The following is a 19226-nucleotide window of genomic DNA, read 5'->3' on the forward strand; positions in this document are numbered from 1 at the left end:
TTTACTAAAATAAGAAAAAATTCTTTATAACTTCCATTGTACGACCCGATTACCAATGCTTGCATATACAATCTATTTTAAACTATTACTTCTTTATTCAGAGTTCTGCTAGTATTAGTCCACATATGTATATTTACTTTTTTGCTGTCCTTGGTCTTTTAGGTAGCCTCTGCTTTTTTAAAAGTATATTTTGTAGATAATTTCAGAACCTCCCCCTCCCATCACTTATTCTATACCTCTAACTTTCCCAGCTTAATATAATGTATTTTAAAATACTTTAGAAGCTTTTTCTGTTTTTGCTGATAAATTTTCTTGCTTCTTGTATATTAAGGACCTTCTGCTGAGTTCCATTAAAGGTAAAAACCAGTCTTTCTGATAGCCACCATCTAAAGGGAATGTTTTTCTTCTCCAGTGCCTCTGTAAGGAACCTGTATTATTTCCTCTTCACCAAAATCTTCCTTGGCAGCTCCTTCGGGGGTTGGGCGGTATATAAGATTAAAAAATAAACAAATAAATAAATAAATTATCAAGTCCTGCCCCAAATACTCCAATCTCTTTTTAAAATGCATGCAAAGTATATCTTCTTTCATGGATCGTAATGTCAGGTACATCACTCCGTCTTGGGGCACCTTTTCCTTTTGTGCAGCAAGTGATTTCACACAATATATTTTATCTGTTTTTACTTGTATTTGTGGAACTGGGATGGACATATATTTTGTTAACTCTGGTAGAAAGTCCTTGCGCAAATCTTCTCTGTCTGATTCTGGTAAGGTACGAATTCTCAACGTAAATTCCTTCTGTCTTCATTCAAGGCCAATTAATTTTTCAGTCTGGCATTGTATTTGTAGCCTGGGTTTATCGGCCCGTGAAGAAGGGGCCTAAGATAACTTTTGAGAATCTAAACCACCGTGATGGAACGTATTTTGTGATTGCTTTGGTACTACTGGTACTAAAAGCAGACTAATTTTCTTTTTTTCCTTATGGTAGGATTTGAAAAACCCTTTTAATATTTCTTCAGAATAAATGAATCCAGTACCCTCAGACTGGAAGGCAAGGGACAGTGGGGAAGTCCTCCGTAACCAACTGTATGTTGAGGGTTTTGTAGTTCTCCCCTTTGTGGCAGCCCTGGCATACTGAAGAAGAAGAGTTTGGATTTATACCCCCCTTTCTCTCATATAAGGAGCCTCAAAGCGGCATACAAACTTCTTCCCTTCCTCTCCCCACAACAGACACCTTGTGAGGTTGGTGAGGCTGAGACTTCTGAAGAATCATGATTAGCCCAAGTTCACCCAGCAGGCTCTGTGGTGTAGAAGCAGGGGCTGTTTCCGCATAGCCCAATAACAGCGCCCTAGGGATGGTAAAAACACTGTCCCTGGGGCGCTGTCCGCACAGCAGGCGCTGCTACGTCGCAGCAGCTCTGTGCTCGTGCCACCCAAGGGGTGCGAAAACACCACTTTTGAACCTCACTCGGGAAGCAAGGTTTTTCAAAAGCGGCGTCTTCCACCTGCTGCTGTGCGAATGGCAGCAGTGGAAGGCAGTGTTGTCTTCGCACCAGCCTCAAACGCCTCCTTACCTCCTCCTGGCTTCCGTCACTCTGTGGAGGCCAGGGGACACGTATCCTGGCCTCCATACCTGCATCTGTCACTCTGGCCATGGGGGCGTGTCCCCTGGCCTCCACAGACAGAAGCCAGGAGGAGATAAGGAGGCATTTGGGATGCTGCGTGGTCGTGCGTGGCCATTTGTGCGAATGGCTCCAGGGCTTGCATTGGCATGGTTCATGCCAATGCAGCCCCGCTACTCTGGCTGTGCGGAAACAGCCAGGGAAACAAATCCAGTTCACCGGACAACAGCCTGCTGGTTATGTGGAGAAGTGGGGAAATAAACCTGGTTCTCCAGATCTGAACCACTACATTAAGCTGGGAAGGTACATACAGTTGTTTCTTTGAAAGGTTTAGGATGCACACTTTAATTTATTATTATTGTTTTCCTTTATGCATTTTTCTAGGTTCTCCACAGTTGAGTAAACTTAGAGCTTTAAATCCAAACTCCTTTCCAGTTACTTATTGATGCACGGGGGTGAGGGACAGCTTGATTCAGAAATAAAAATAGATTGTTCATTGCTTTTAAAGCAAATAAACCAGCTGGAGAGTGCACAGTTTTGAAAGAACTAAATTTTAAAAGGGAAGAAATAGGCAAAGATTCACATCATGGTAAAGGTGTGTGTGTGTGTGTGGGGGGGAGTAGTCTGTACTTTGACACTAGAATGCTAAAGTGAGCACGTGCCCTGCTTCTGAATTTAAAAAATCAAACAAAACTTCATATATGTGAGGATTTTTTCCAGTGCAAGAGTATTTCAGTTTGATTGCTGGGAAAATGAAGTACCCTGAAGCATAAATGCTTTCTTGGGCAAAGATGTTTAGATCCTCTTCAACTAAACAGAGTGTTATTGCACTTGTAGAGATTCCAAATCAGTAAAAGTCTGATTTTTCTGTTATGCATGTTCAACCACTGCCTGGGCTTATCTCCATGTGATTGGGCACCTTGAATATGCAAGATCCAGACTGTACAAATAATATTTTACATGCATATACAGTAGTTGTATGTACATTAGCTTTATGCAGCCATTCATCTGAATGCATAGAAATCAGGAGTGATGGTTATTCTGCTTTCTCTCCGCCTTACATATCCAAGCATAATGAGTACAAGATGTACAGTACTCTCCAATATGGGTTTATATAAAGAAAAATGTTCTCTCAAACAGCTAAAATAACATAGAATTCCACCAAACTGATTCTATTGTGTTGCAGAAAACAGTTGATAAACTACCAGTTCAAAAAAGATCAGCCTGCTTCCTCTGCTGACTGACTCTGCCCCTTGTTATATGTCAAATGAATGTTGAATTCCAGAACTGTGCAGAGGCGACAGGGTCTGGGATTTAACTTAATCTATGACATTATTATTAGATCCTCCAAGTCAATGTTACCTCCTTTGAAAGCCCTGGAGATCCAGCCAGAATGTAAATGTTTGAAGGAAACAGGAAGCAGGTAAGATTCTAATGATAATTGGAAAAATGCTTTTGTTATCGAATGTCTTCTACATAAAAGTAGACATTGTAATATTTAAATAAATCGATAAGGCTTCACAAATAAACACTCATATTCTCAGAGGAAAGAAAGTCATATATAAGTATTATTTTATTACTCTTTTGCTATCATATGAACAGCAAACACTATCTGAATCCAATCTATATCTTTTATACATAAAGTGATGACAGAAACGTCCCCTTATATTGGTTCTACAGGATTTATTTGTGTGGCTGACAATAATATGGAGACTGAAATTAAAAGTATTTACTCAATTATTAATTTATGAACTGACAAGCAATAAGAATTAAACCAGGAAGATAATCAGATTGTAAACCCCTTGCCCTTGTTCAGCCTAAACAAAAAATATTCTTGCACAAGCCGTATTTTTATTCTTTTGAATAGAGTTACTGGGTCAAAACCTCAGTTCAAGTTATTAAAAGGCGCCATTTTGGATCTGAGAGGCACAGGAGTAGATGACAGTTGTATGAACGTAAGAAGCTATGTGATGCTGAATCACTCCTTTGGTTCGGTATATACAAGACTGTGGAAGCAGCTCTTTGGGGTTTCAAACGGGAATATTTTTCCTAACCTATTACACGAGATATACTGGAATTTGAACCAGGTACTTTCTGAGAAAGACAAGATCAAAGCATGAACTGTGCTACTGAGCCAAGTCCTCTCCCTTCTGACGTATTCTTGGTCCTTAAAGAAAGGAGAGAGCATTTCCAGTGCAAGTTTTGGCACGCCCTTAATTCTTAACAGAAGCTTTCTTTTTTATAACATGCATTCTATGTCTTTAGCAGAGGTGATGCTTTCCTTATAAGTGTGTATTTAAGCTACAGGAAAAAGCTGTATTTCTGCCTGTCATGCAGTCTTTTGAAGCCCTGGTAGAAAGAATGACCTATTTCCATTGTATTTTTTAAAAAATAAATTCACCCACAAAGCATATTACTGAAAAGAGCATTTACCACATCAACACTGAGAAATTTGGCTACTTGGTTTGTTTGAAAAAATAATAATAAAAAACCTCTGCTGACAAAAGACTCTTATTACTTTTTAAAACCACTTTCTTTAAGCAGCTCAGAGCACCATTTTATCCTCACTACCAACAACGTTCTCGACAGGCTAAGAAAGACGAGACTTGTTCAAGGCTGCCCAGACGGCTTCACAGCTGAATGAGGATTTGAATATGGATTTCCCACTTCATGCTCTGCTGAGTCTTGGAGAAAACACAGGTGCCGCCACTCCACACACTTGACCAACCAAGATCTTCTATTTACAAGCAGATCCCAATCAAATGGAGCTGGAAGCAGGTCCAGCTAAATTTAGAGGATTTTTATGATTACAGCCTTACTTAATGTACCTTTTTGGAGCTTCATAAAGGTATGCTCTGAAAAGTAGCTTTCAATTGTTTTGGGGCTCCTTTTATGATTACATCTCTCAGGACGCTTTCTTTCACAGAAAGTGGAGTCATATCTTATATAGTTAAGCCATCTTGCCACCCTCCTCCTTCAATGGTGTTTACTCCCAAGTAAGCCCAAGTAGCAGCAACAGCCCTCCTCATGCTTCCTCAGAGTGCAGCCGCCTCACTCCACCCCCCCCCCCGCCTCTTCTCCTTCCTCCCGTTACCTGCCTGCCTGAGCTCTCAGGAGCCACCCCTTGGCTGGGCCCACCCACCGCCGCCTTCGCCATTGGCTCCACAGGCTGCTCATCTCCCCGCCCATGGCCCGCAGGCAGGTTCGCGGAAGGCAGTAGCCGTCCGGGGCCGGCGAGGGAAGGCGCTGCTATCCCGGGAGCCGCTACTCTGCCCCGCGGAGCTTCCCAAGAGAGCGGGCGGATGACCTGACCTCCCTTGTTATGTAGCCGCTGTTTGGAGGTGCTCCGGTGTGGCGCGACGGCCCCTTCCCTTCGCAGCCGATGCTGCTGCTGCTGCTGCTGCTGTGGCTGATGCCGCCGGTGGAGGGTGGCTGACTTTATTCCCCCACCCCGCCCGGGCGGCGGTCGCTGCTCCTCTCGGGCGCTCACCGGAGCAGCCATGGGCGAGAAAGTTTCGTCCGCCGAGGAGCAGCAGCAGCAGCAGCAGGCGGAACGCGATGGCCGCAGCAGGGGCTCTTCCTCCTCCGCCAGCTCTTCTTCCTCGTCAGGCTCGCAAACTCTCTCCGAGGAAGGAGACGGCGCTGCAGCCTCAGCGACGGCCACAGCCGGACAACTCGGCGGCGGCTTTGCCCGGCAGGGGGTGGCGGTGGCGGTGGTGGAGGAGTCGCTGCCGCCGACTGTGGCCGCGGGTTTCTCGCGCCGGGACGAGCAGAAGGGGGACGCGGACAGGCGGCGGCGGCGGCGGCGGGGCAGCGACGGGGACGAGGAGGACTTTGCCGCCCCCGGGGCCCCCTTCCGACCTGAGAGCGACGCCTCGCTGGAGGAGCAGGATGAGGAGGTGAGGGGCCGGGATTGTGGCCGAACGGAGCGGCGGCTTCGGAAAGGGGGCGCCGTCTGGGTGCCTGCCTGCCTGCTTGCCTTCCCCTCGCCGGGAACGACAGGCAGCCTTAGTGGTGGGAAGCGGGCGGGTGACCTGACCTCCCTGACAGAAGTGTCCTCCAGCCTTGCCCTGCTTGCCTCTGGCTTGCCAGGAGGAGGCCGCCCTGGACGACCTGCCCGGGGTTGTGTGTTTTGGCGGGTGTGGCTTTGACCAGCTGTCCGGGTGTGTTTGTGTGTCTGTGTGCATTTCTGTGGCGCTTCTGTTGCTGTCAGACTTTCTTCCTTGGGCGGAGGACTTGGCTAATATTGGTCGCAGAGGGGGCGTGGAGTGTTGTGAGAGCCATGCTTGGCAAAGTGCCTTGATGGGGAGGGGGGCCTCTGAAATGGCACAGAGACCAGCGGCAAGACAGTACAGAAAAGTGTCCCGACAGTTGAACTCAGTCCTTTTCTCTTGACTAGGGTGCTGTGGGTTCAAAGCCTTTTCTAGATTGCAATGATCTGTTCTGTGGAAGGTTAAGGTGCAGTTGGAAATCCACCTTTCTGCTCTGCCATTAGTCTATTTCAAAAAGCCAGATCCGATACAATAAAAAGCCACACTCCACACTGTGCCATAAGAGAAACGCATCTAGAACCCATTGATTTGTCTTTTTGGTGGTCCATTGTATCTGTAAAATTCTCCTCCGACACAGATTTCTAGCATGTCTCTTTAGACGCCAGCCATAGATGCAGCTGAAAGGTAAAGAGCTAAAGGAACCAGACCATGGCCATGCAGCCTGGAAGACCCGCAACAGCCAATAAAAGAGCAAAGACAACCTCTTTTCTGCTTTCCCCTGTACATGTAGAGTTGTATGTTCCATGTTGGAAAATTCCCAGAAATTTTGGGTATGGAGGAGTTTGAGGAAGGGATGGTCCTCAGTGGCTTGTAATGCCATAAAAGTTACCCTCCAATTAGCATCCATTTGCTCTAGGGCAGACTTCCTTGAACTCATTTGTTCCAAGGGCCAGATAATCACATAAATGTGATTTGGTCAGGTCCAAGGGGATGGGTGGCTGCCTTGGCTGGTGAGCCCCCCCCCCCCCCCCGCAGGCTTGCCAGCCCAGATCAATGTGGTGGGGGTGGGGCTGCCTCAGCTAGTGACTTCACAGTAGGCTCACCAGATCAGAACCCCTTGAGAGGGTTTATCAGGGCTATGACCCTGCTGAGGCAACTGTTCCTTGCTCCCCGCCCCCCCCCCTTCTGGCCGGACCAGATTGGGAGCAAGAGCTGGCTTACCTGATAAACTCCTTGGAGGGACTGGATCTTACCCCCAGGCTATATGTTTGACACCCCTGCTCTAGGGGAACTAATTTCTGTAGTCTAGATATCATTGTCATTCCAGGAGATCTCTGGACCCACCTGGAGGTTGCCAAGCATCTCACACATCACACAACACTTTTCAAACTGCTTTCTTTTCTTTTTTGTGTGCCCCTGTAGGCCAACAGTTTAAGCATGAATTTGGGCTAATTTCATAATTTAGCTGCCATGTAGATTTCATCAGGCCTGAGTGTTGTAACAGGAAGCAGGAATATTTATTTACATTGTCACAAGGGGGAAAAATATTTTTGTGAAGATATTCTCTCTGAAACTGTGGATCTGAAACATAAAAAAGTATGTATTTTTGTTTGTGAGGGGGAGTCTTTGATCTGTGTGTGCAGGGGGAATGAGAGACTGTGTTATTGGCCTGGTCCCTGCACATTGGGTTGAATGTCTGAAGAGAGCCTACATGTGAAAGCTTTGGATACACAGTAGTGAACTTGGCCTTTTGCAGGGCTTATAAGACGGGAACTTACAAGCGTACGACAGTATGTGGGTGAGCTCTGTTTACTTTTCTGACTGGCTGTGTGGATGTTGTGAGGAGGCTGCTCTGCATCTGTACTCCTGATTGGCAAAGAAAGCTACTTCTGTTTTCACCAAATGGGCTTCTGCCATCTCTGAAGAAAGAATCTGCCTGTCTGACCTGCTGGAGTAGGTCACACACAAGGTTACACACCTATAATAAAACTCCCCCCCCCCCTTCTAAAGCAGGGCTTACATAGTAGGGAAACCAATTTGTGTGAAGGCTCATCACTGGCATCTGTTGTTAAATGCTGTGAGTCAGTTCTGGAACATATGAAGAAAGGCTAACTGAGAGTGGATCTAAGTGAGTGGAGAGTTTTCCTCATCACTGACTGACTACAAAGAGTCTCTGCTGTTTCAGACTTAGGGTGAAAAGGATGGTGTTTGCAGACAGATGAACCGCTCAAATAAAAAAATCTGGATAGTATAGCAGTTGTGATAAGAATTCCAGTGTCTTTCCCACATATCTGATGCTAATCTTGGAAGAGCTAAGCAGCGCAGTTTTACACATTAATGTGGTTTTGTAAATGGCAGATGTGCAGATGATGCATGTCTTCACATTCTGTTTATTAATTCAGATGTACCATTTTTTTCTATGTCCGTATGAGAAATGTAATCTAGGGTGAAGTGTGAATAGTATTACCACTGCTGGTTACTCATTTTCTACATTTGCAGTATAGAATTTAATGCAATCTGCACTAATTGTTTCAGGTCACTTTGCAGTTTGGGTTCTGCTGTTCATTTGCTGTCATATAACCTGTCCTCAGTTTTGATGCCATCAGCAGATTTGCGCATGGGTGAAATTGAACCTTAAGAGTTTGCACCGTAGGACCCACTGATATGCAGCATATAAACAAATTGATGTGTGCTCAGGTGGAACAGAACTGTATCTGACTGGCTGGAGCCTTCAAACTTAAGCTATTTAAGGATGATAAGGGGGGGGGGATAAGATAGGGGAAAAATAAGTATATTTTTTCATTGGCCCCTATGAGCCAGACTAAAAATGGAGGGATACAGATCCTGAAGTTCACCACTGTTGGCTCTGGGCACTTGAACAGGCTAATTGGCCATTTAAATTACAGGATAATTTTCTGGTGGGCCACTGGTATTAGAGGGCCTTCTTGGTTGCTGGAGCAACTATAAATAAGTTCTAGCAATTGTGGCAAAGGCTTTGGGGTTATTTGGCTCTGCTGTTTTATCAGTTATGATAATTGGTGTCAGTTCACCAACAGAGCCACCAGCTAATATCCATTATTTGTGCCGCTGAGCTTTGTCATCTCTGCAGAACTGGCTTGTAGTATCCCAGGCGCCACTCAGCTTGGCGTCCTTCAGGGCTGTTTTCACTTTTTCGTCCAGGCCTGCTCTTGAAATTTGTGTTGGGTCTGGGTGAGAATTGGCTAGTGATCAAACCCCTGTCAGTCTCAGTTTGCCGGTACACACAAGAGGCAGCTTGAACTTCAGTGGGCATTGTGGTCAATTCATTTGACAGACTTTGCTATTCTAATTTTAGTTGGGGGTGGAGAAGCAACTTGTGGGTATGAAAACACTGATTCACAGAATTCAGCTAGAAGTCTAGATCTCACGAAGGGTAGGTTGTTAATTGTAAGTTGATTGCCTAGTTAAACTAATATAAGTCATTAAGTGGGAATATGTTTTATATTCCATAAATATACCAAATAGTACTAATTTATGTGCTAAGTAATAACTTACGCATTTTACGTTGGTATAGTTTGATAGGCAAACATTGCATTTATTTCAGATTTTCCTAAAGGGGTATTTTTCTCCAGCAATTTTGTACTTTTATGACTCAGAGGTCATTTATAAAATGTTTGCGAAGGCTTGCAAAACACTTGGTCAATTTTTCTTCAGGTTTCATTTTATGAGGAAAATGAATTTGAAACAGTTTGCTAACTTTTAGCATAGTCTGTTGATTTACGTACATGAAGCTAAGTGAGCTGTACACACAAATGCTGCTAAAGGATACAGCATTTTCATTCTTTCAACACTGGAGACTACCAGTGTCCTCTTCTTATTTTCTGGCTGTAGTTACATGAAGCTTTCTGTTGAAGTCCATAGGTTCAAGAAAATAATAAAGCTGATAGGAAGAGGAGACTGTGTAGAGTACTCTTAACATTACTTTTTTGACATATCTGGGCAGTCCATGAGAGAGGGGTAAAACATCCCAGAATGACCAAGAAACAGATTGAACTAGAATTAATGTATGTGACACTTCTCAGTGCAGTTTTCTGTGGCTGCATTGCTTTGAATATTTATAGCCTGCTTTCTCTGCAATGGGGACCCAAAGAGCTTTACAGCAATGTTCTCTGTACCTCCATTTATCATCACAAGAATATTCACTCAGTGTTAGGTTCGTGGTCACCCAGTGACGCTTCTATGGCAGAGTATTTGGGCCTCTCAGATCCTACTCCAGCACCCTAACAACTACATTAAGGTTTATATTGGATTGTAGATCTGGATTGTAGATCTGTTTAAGCTTTCCGGATATCCATTCTTAAACTGGATCTAAGAGCTAAGTGTTTTATCATTACGCCCTGGAAAGAAAGCTATTCTGCAAGTATTTTGAAACTATATTGAAAGTTATAAAGTTATATTGTTTGTGGAGATTTCTGTAGTAATAAAGATCCCTAACACTATGACAACTGAGTACTTTTCTTCAAAGCATGAACTACAGGCATTAGTAAGTTCGCAATCTATTAGATCTAATTGCCTGTTCAAATTGTAGGATTTCTGCAAATATTAAGTATTCAGAATTTATTTACAGTGATGTTGCCTTCTGTTCTTTATTGCTTTTTTGTTATCTATTAGGAAATGTTAACAGCTCTAATTTCTGACAGGTTTTGAAGGAAGAATAATTTTTAAAGTACGGTATATATTTTAATACAAGAACATGTACTGAAGAGCGTACATTCCCTACTTGGCAAATGTCTAAGGTCTGCATTCATAATGTTTCAGCAGAAATGTAAACATAATCTCTCCCCAACAGTTGCTTTGTCCTGTGCTGCATTTTTGGATTGTAAACTATGTGGGTAAGAGACCCACCCATGTAAAGTCCATCCACACTAATTGCACTGAATAAACCCCTGAGCTTTGATGAGACCTCGGATTAAATTTCTAAACATGACCCAGATATGTAACTTTATGTGAGTATACCATATCATTCCCCCTTGATGCTCCTACCTACTTAGAGTCATGTAGCCTATAGAAGGCAAACCTATAAATAAATGTGATTTTATTTATTGTTTAAACTTCTTTTGTTAAAGAAATTCAAGACAAGATTACCAAATTTACAAGCCAGCAATTAATACAGTAAAAATGTTTAAAAACATTCTTCAAGCATAGAGCTACAACAATATCCCTTTTATTGAAACGCAATCAACAGAAGTTCCATTTTTGCAAATTTCTTGGATCATGGTAGTGTAGGAGCTTTCTACTTTGTCAGGTATGTTTTTCTACCTGATGAAGAGAGCATTTGGTTACACCCTGTTTGTGGGGTGGTAGCTTCAGAAGGCCTTGTTCAGTTGAGTTGAGGATGTTGCATAGGAACATAGGGAGAGATGTTGTCTAATGGATGTGAGTCTCAACCCATGAAGAACTGTGCAAGTAATAACCCAAAACTTGGAAATAAATCTGGAATCTAATTGGTAACAAACTGAGTGACTGCAGAATAGATGTAACATACTCACTCAGCCCAGCTCTTTATAAGGTAATTAAACTGCTGTGATCTGTACCAGTTGAGCAATTTTGTGTTGAGGGTGTTAACAGTAGTCTAACTTTGAGGTTACTATGGAGTAGATCCTCAGAACCCTGGTAGGCTGACTCATAGAAGAGACTCCAATTTCTATGCTAAACTGAGATACAAGAAAGCAATTTTATTGCAACTGAATTAACTTGCTTCTCCAGCAGTAATTCTCCAGCAGTATAAGTTAAGCATAACTTATAACTTCCAGACTCTTTATCAAATCATCAGAGTTCAGGTGAACCTCATCAAATTAACCCTCCAGGCACCTCTCTGACCTCAACCTGATATGGATTTTAACTATTTATAGATAAGCTTGTAATATTCTGTCAAGTCTGGCAAGCAGGTGCTGGAGAAATGGAAAGTTCTAGTTATCCCTCAGACTCTACCTACCATGCCCATTTTTTTTCTTCTCCCCAGTATATTTTATTGTTACATCCAGCAATTGAGCAAAGGGCACTACTGGGTCTAGAGAAGCAGCTGTATTTTTTAAATCGTATCCTATAATGACAGTTAATTTGCTGATGGATTAGACACCAACTAGAACAAAGTTTTTCTCTCTCACTGTGGTTGTTGAGCAAGGGAAATATCCAGGTTTGGCCAAGAAGATCGCACAGTTCCTGGTCCTAAAGTGGGTTTGTCCTGCAATATTTCCCTCATCCCGGGACTTTCAAAATTCTTTTCAAAAATCCTACATTGAACCCCCTACTGTGCAAATAACAAGGGAGCAGAAACAGTTTATTTTCCATTCCCAGTTGCCTGATCTCCCCACCCCACTGCCCGCCCCCTGACCTCCCTACCTGACATCATGTCAGTTTTCAACTCTGCTGAGCTGTTGACTGTTGACTGTTGCTGCCCGTCCTTCCCGTCCTTCCCAAGCTGAGCTGTTGACTGTTGCTGCCCGTCCTTCCCAAGATTAACCTGCGTTAATCAGGAGTGGTCCCAAAATGTCCCTGCTTTCTTTTCTGTACATGTACTGGTTACTTGGATTGTATAGCTAGGGAGATGTGCACTTTGGGCTAAATGTTAACGGGCATATCACGGGGGGGGGGGGGAATCTCTTGTTTTCCACAGAATTATGAGAATATGAATGGGAATGTGATGTGATGCTGTGCCCCATTGGTTTTTGCTGTTGCTTGCCATGTTGAGGCCTGCGCCGGGCTCTATCTAGAACTGGAAAGGGAGGGGCTTCGTTTCCCCCCGCTTGCTGTGGGTTGACCAATAAGAAGCGCAGCCTTTTTGTGGGCCAGCAATTCAAAAGGCAGGGTGGAGAAGTTCATTCAAGCTGCCGCCCAAAAACAACAGCCAATCAGAATGTGGAACACCAGGGATGTTTGCACATGCGCGGCGTAAATACAAAACACCCGGGCTCGTGCGAAACAAACTGGAGTATTTCCTCCCGCTCTTCACTCAATCCCTTCATAGGAACAGGCAGCCATGTGAAGGAAGAAACCGGGATAAAATAGACCTGGATTGTAAGATACCGATTGTAACCTGGTATAATTGTGCCATGTGGAAACAGCCTGTTTGTCATTCTATTGCCATGGGCAAGAGTGGCTGCTTATTCTTCCCTTGAAATTGCACAGAGGTTTATACTATAACCAATCCTGTTTTTCCTTCGTAAACCTGTGGATAAAGGGTCTGCTGAGGATAGTGTTTTTTTAGTTCCTGCAAATGCAGCCAGACTATATTTCATTTATGTGCCATGGAATCTGGCTGACTGGCCTTGGGTCAACATTTATTCCAGCATGACATTTGCGAATCAGGGCCTACTTCTTCAGATGTTGTAAGGAAGAAATTGTATTCCATTTTTTTATACCTGGACAATTACAGAAGGGTAGAGGTGCTCGTTGGTTATCTCATATAGGGACAACATGCTTTTCCAGTATAGATAGTAGTCAGTCACAAGCCTTTATTGGCATAAAATAAACATACAAAATCAGCATACAAAATTTGCCCATTATTGCTCACAATTGTAGACACTGGTACTAAAATACTAAATACTAAAATATATACATGGTCCTTCTGTAACTACAGGACATTCCGAGTATAGATAGTAAAGAGCATTGTTGGCACATGATGACATGTCTTAAATTGGATAGTATACCAGTGAATGAACCCAAGTTTGTTTAACTGATCTGCAGCATTCAGAAAACAGTGTGGGAATATTTTAATCTTCACGGAAATAATAATGCAAACCTTAACGTCTTTGTTTTACCCTCCTCCCCCAAAAACCTTCAAAGGGAGTATACAATATTAACATGCTGAACTAGAACTAATCAAACTGGACACAATCTCTCATCCTGCATTAAATGGAGGCTCTGATTTCCTTACACACTCCAATTTCTGATGCTCAACAGGACCCACTTTTAAAAATTGTTTCATTAGCTTTTCTACATGAATTTTACTATAGTTGAATCCTTCAGTGGTATCCTCTTATGCCTCAAGTTACTTCCTCTATTAGGTGTTGTTATGCTTCTTAATTATACTTTTGTTTATTTGTACCCTATAAGGGAGATACTGGACTCTTTTGACTTTTGTCACCATCCATTACGTATTAAGTAATCTACTTCAGACCCAAAGGCAGAGCTACCAGGGGGCTGTGGGGTGCGCATTGCACCCGACGGGCGCCTGGGGGGTCGTGCAAAAAATTCAGGCTTGTTTGTGTTTTTTGTATTTTTAGTGTTTTTTTAGTTTCTGGCCTGCAGGGGCGCAGTTTTTAGACTAGCTGCACCAAAATTTCAGGGATTGTTTTGGAGACTCTCCTGATGATATCACCCAAGTTAGGTGAGGTTTGGTTCAGGGGGTCCAAAGCTATGGACACCCAAAAGGGGTGCCCCCATACCCCATTGTTTCCAAAGGGAGCTAATAGGCGATGCGGGCTACACCTTTGAGGGTCCATAACTTTGGACCCCCTGAACCAAACATCACCAAATATGGGTGGTATCATCAGGAGAGTCTCCTAAAGATACCCTGAAATTTTGGTGCTGTTTAGCTTAACAATTGTACCCCTGACAGCAGGCACACAGCCCCAATTTCCCCAGATTCTCCTTTTAAATCCACCCCCTTTGGCATGGATTTAAAGGGAGAATCTGAGATCCCCATTTTAAAAATTGGAAGTTATGCTGTTTCAGGGTGGGGGATAATCTACCCCAAAACAGCATCACTTTCAATGTTGTTCAAACTGGGGACCCCATATTCTCCCTTTAAGGTGGAATCATCTTCAAGGTGTGGGTGCTGACCTTTAAGGCCTTACGTGGCCTGGGACCCTCGTACCTTCGGGACCGCATTACCCCATATGTCTCGAGTCGACCTCTGCGTTCAGCAGAGGCCAATGTACTGGAGATCCCTGGCCCCTCAATGATGCGGCTGGCCTCCACTCGGGCCAGGGCCTTTACGGCTCTGGCCCCTGCCTGGTGGAACACTCTGCCACCAGCTGTCCGGGCCCTGCGGGACCTTGGAGAGTTCCGCAGGGCCTGTAAGACCGAATTGTTCCACCTGGCCTTTGGAGAGACCAGCCGCTGAGGGTGCACTGCTTTCATCCTCCCCCCTGCTGTATAGGGTCCCTAACATCATCGGGACCCACCATTCTTCTTGGGAGGGTTGCATATGGGTTCGTGGGATACTATCTTGGAATGTAAATTTTAAACTTTTATATGTTTATGTTTATATATGTTTTATATTGTTCACCGCCCTGAGCCCTTTGGGGATAGGGCGGTATATTAAATCAAATAATAAATAAATAAATAAATAAATTTAAAAGGAGCATCTGGTCTCCCTAGTTTAAACACAATTGAAAGTGATGCTGTTTTGGGGGTGGATTCCAGCATCACAGTGGCCGCCCATGCGGGTGGGGGGCGGCGGCGCAAAATTCAGATTTTGCACCGGGCTCCATTTTCCCAAATGAATTTCTCTGCTCCCCCCCTATAATTTTCCCTATAAAAATGTGCAATGTGATTTTTTTAATAGTATCTATGAAAGTGAACTCTGATGGAAGTAGTAATTCCAGTAAAGTAGTTGTGTTGGAAGTAGTAATTCCAGTAAAGTAGTTGTGTTGGTCTACTGGATTATCGTTTTATTTTGTTAGTACAGACTATTACACCTGCCCCTGTGGAGCAGTCACACTGTCTTGGGGGAGTCGTATCTTGGGCCAGTCACACTATCTTAGCCTAGCCTACTAAATGAGGCTCTTGTGAGGATAAAATGGTGTAGAAGAGAACGATGTAAGCTGCTTTGGGTCCTCGTTTCAGGGAAATGAGGCCTGTAAATAAAAAAATTCCAGAGAAACCAGGATTTGGGAACACACGTTAATCCGAGATGATAGCTAGTTTCACTTGTGGTCATGTGTCTTGGTCACATTCTGCCATTAGGTCATAAATATGGCGCAGGCTTGTATCTGGTTTTTGTTTATATTGATTATCAGAGATTTCATTATTATAATCATGGAATATAATGGTGTTAGGACCTGATGGACAATGTGGTTAGGAAACTGCAGAGGTGGTATGATTTAACAAGCAGTGTGTTGGAATTAGCTTTGGAGATTTTGGTTTTTGTTTGCTGCTCAGCTTTGGGTAGTCCTGGGGAAACTTGTGATATGTAACTAACTACATATTCCAAAGACTGTAGGAATTTAAGTTTTATTAAGCTGATTCAGAGGCTTCTGCAGCCCCCTGTTTTACTCCTTATGCTGTTACTAAATATCTGTTGACCCCCCCCCCCCAAAAAAAAAAAAAATCCAAGGGGCACAAGATGCTAAAGCAGAATGGGAGAATTGGTGGAAATCAATACATCCTTTTAAGAAAACGTAAGTACTTTTCTGAATGTGTAGTCAGATGCAGACTACTATCACTAAGTCTAACATGCCTCTCTAGGTTAGCCACTCTTATTTCATCCTGAGGTGCTTGTAAGAAAGGTAGTATATTAAAATTATGGAATTGTGAGGATCACCTCCATTTTTTGGAGGGTCCTTGCAAAGAGACCTCCTACGTATTAGATACACCTTTGCCATGTGTGATACTCATTGCTTCTTGTCAATCTACTCGTAGCTTCTTGCCAGTCAACTTGTTGCTGCCCAGTCTACAATGGGGCTAATGAAAAGTTGCTAATTTACTGGGCCACACTATTTTTCCAAATGATCCCCCCATCCCACAGCAGAAGAAAGGTCAGTTACAAATATTTTTTCTTTTCTCTACCAGATTTAAAGACAGTTTGGAAGAGGGTCACTTTTGATTGGGGGAAACACTGTGTGCCCAAGAGAAGATGCCCCTCTTCTCCAGTGCTTCAGGTTCAATTCATACCAGATTCTTTTTTGGCAGTTTTGGCAGCTAAATTACATGTTGGGGGCCTCTTTTTTCTTGTGGACTTCAAATTTTACACCTCTGCTGTAATACTGATTTTGTGCCAGTTAGGTGCCTGCATTAGCCCAGCCCGTAAGTAACTTAGGCCCTTTCCGCACGGGCCAAAAACGACGGCCTGGGGGTGGTAAAAACGTGGCCCCCAGGCCGCCGTTCACACAGGCAGCAGCGCCGACCTGACTGCGCTCCCCCTCCCCCAGGGCGGCGTCAGGCCGCCCTAAACAACAACCCTTTAAAGGGTTGTTGTTGAGGGGAAAGCGTCTTCCCGGCGGCGCGGTGCGAACACGCCGGGAACACGCTGTTTCCCCTTCCCTTTCCCATGTACCTCTTGTGTCGCCGTCCTGCTGGCCTCCTAAGTCCCTCCTTCGCTGTCCTCCGACCCCTGGAGGTCGGAGGGCAGCGTGGGCGGGGCTGAGGAGGCCAGCAGGACGGCGACATGAGAGGTACATGGGAAAGGGAAGGGGGGAAGAGGCTGTCCGCATGCCTGCATGCGAACGGCCTCCGCCTCCACGCCGGCGGAATTCCTGCCGGCGTGGAGGCGCCCTTATGGCCGTGCGGAAATGGCCTTAGTGACAGCTGTATAAAAGCTGCATCTTTTGATATTTTGGTTTTAGCTTATTAAAGAATTCTGTAAACCCCTGCACACTACAGTGTAATCTTTGAATGACTTTCCTTGTGCTTTTCCACATGGCATTCTACGACATTTTAAAATGCCATATCCACTTTTTAAAAGCTATGTTACGTTTAGAGCCCATACTTAACTTCATCCTTTATTACAGCACTTTATGGTTTTGAAAACAGTTTTTATCAGCCTCTCGTTCGCAGTGCATCTTGTAAAAACTAACTGTGCATGCATGCATGGTTGATTATATACTAGTGACAGTGCCAGACTCAGATAAAAACATGGTTGAAAGATGAAGCTGTTGTGTCAAATGCCTTCATGACTATACCTTTTTTCCACCATGTTTCACTTTTTTCCTTAATCAGATAAGTGACTGCTGACCAATTGTGTGTGAAACATCTGTATTGTTAAATATTGATACTATTGGCAAGAATGGAATTGTGTTGTACTTGGATTTTAGCTAGGGGATGGGGCGGTTTAAAAATGCAATAATAAAATAAATAAATAAACACAAGTAAAGCAAATCTGAAATAAATGGCTTTAAGTAGTACTTTTCTGAAGATCATACTCAACCATGGATATTACTGGTGGGCATGTTTGAAATATAACTGAATTACAACTCCCAAGCTTAAAAATATTTAGTGATTTAGAAAATACAACAGTGGAGGAATAAGAAACTATGATTTAAGGTTACGTTGTGAAGAAAATTGGAGAGAGAAGGCAGCAATAAAGTGTACCTTCTTTCATTAATGTTCGTATCTGCCTATGCAAAGTCAGAAATTAAAATATTAAGTTCATTTGGAATCCAGTATCACAATTATTGGGCTGTCTTGGAGATGTTCTTGGTCATGGACTGGATAACCCAGACTACCCTAATCTTGTTTGATCTTAAAAGCTGGGCAGGGTAGACTCTGGCAAGTATTTGGATGGGAGACCTCCAAGAAATACTAGGGTTGTGACAAGGAGGAAGGCAATGGCAAACCATCTCTGAATGTCTCTTGACCTGAAAACTCTACCAGATATCATCAATGGTCAGATCCCAGAGAGCACTCTGCAATCTGTTGGCTGCATGAGTCTCCATGGCATAAATCACCTTGTTGCCTATGTGGGGAGAGGGGCAAGGCCCAGGCAGGCCTTCAGGACAAAATGATCTCATCATGGCACAGCATTGGATTGGATCCTGCTCAGATCTATACCAGCCATGAAGATGAAATTCAGTATGTGACCAGCTTCATGTGTGAAACCTAAAACAATTTGGGAGAGTTCTAGTGTGGCCATGGAAGACACCAGCTCCAGGCATGGATGTTGAAGTCCTTCAGAATTATACACCAGGGAAACCTCAAGGTCCAGTCCAATGCCACCTCTGAAAGACTTGACAGGGTACCTGCTGGTGTGTTAGGTGACCAGTACACCAGCAGGATAGTCACACTCTCCTCAGCTTCCCAGACAAAGCTCACACATTCAGTTTTGGGTGCCATTATAGGTAGGATTGGTGAAATACTGGTTTTCTCCATCTTTCCCCCTTCTTAGTCATGCATGGGTACCCAGGCCAGGTGTAATCAGGGAGGAGAGCCCCAAGCTGAGGAGCCAATCTCGAGCTGGCAGGGCTCAACAGGCATCTTGCCAACCACTAGTAGGTTGGAATAGGGAGCCCCAAGGGAGGAGAAACTCTTTTGGGAGGGATAAAAGGAACACAGGGGAGGAGGCCAAAGGGGAAAGAAAGGAAGTAGAGAGTTGAGACGTGTGCAAGAGTGCTGTGAACTGCTTGCTGATTAAAGTCTGTGTATTGGAAACTGCTATCCTCAGTGTGTGACTTTGCTCCATGACCAGTTCACCAGGGAGCCAACCTATCTTGCGAAGACTGTGGGGAAGGGAGATGCTCACATTTTGGATATCAATATCTACTCTCATTGCATACATCTTAATGATTATAGCATTATCATGCTGGTGGAACAGAAAGAATTATACAGCAGCTATGATGGAGGTAAATTGATTATGAAAATTTCTTATCCTATCTTTTCACCAGGGCTGTGTGATCAGCAAAACTGAACTGAGT

The 19226-nt window shown here is 43.8% G+C and overlaps 1 protein-coding gene across 3 annotated transcripts in view; it reads left to right on the forward strand.

Annotated features, from left to right (window-relative positions):
- The first annotated feature begins 5372 nt into the window (after positions 1–5372).
- The window catches only part of MAST4 (microtubule associated serine/threonine kinase family member 4), a 312250-nt gene continuing 298396 nt past the window's right edge, over positions 5373–19226 (forward strand). For all 3 annotated transcript variants that reach the window (XM_048502661.1, XM_048502662.1, XM_048502663.1), the window contains exon 1: positions 5373–5520. The gene's annotated coding sequence lies outside the window, so the exon portion shown is untranslated. The remainder of the gene's footprint in view (positions 5521–19226) is intronic.

This window comes from Sphaerodactylus townsendi, linkage group LG07 (genome assembly GCF_021028975.2).
Source record: "Sphaerodactylus townsendi isolate TG3544 linkage group LG07, MPM_Stown_v2.3, whole genome shotgun sequence".
Taxonomy (NCBI): domain Eukaryota; kingdom Metazoa; phylum Chordata; class Lepidosauria; order Squamata; family Sphaerodactylidae; genus Sphaerodactylus; species Sphaerodactylus townsendi.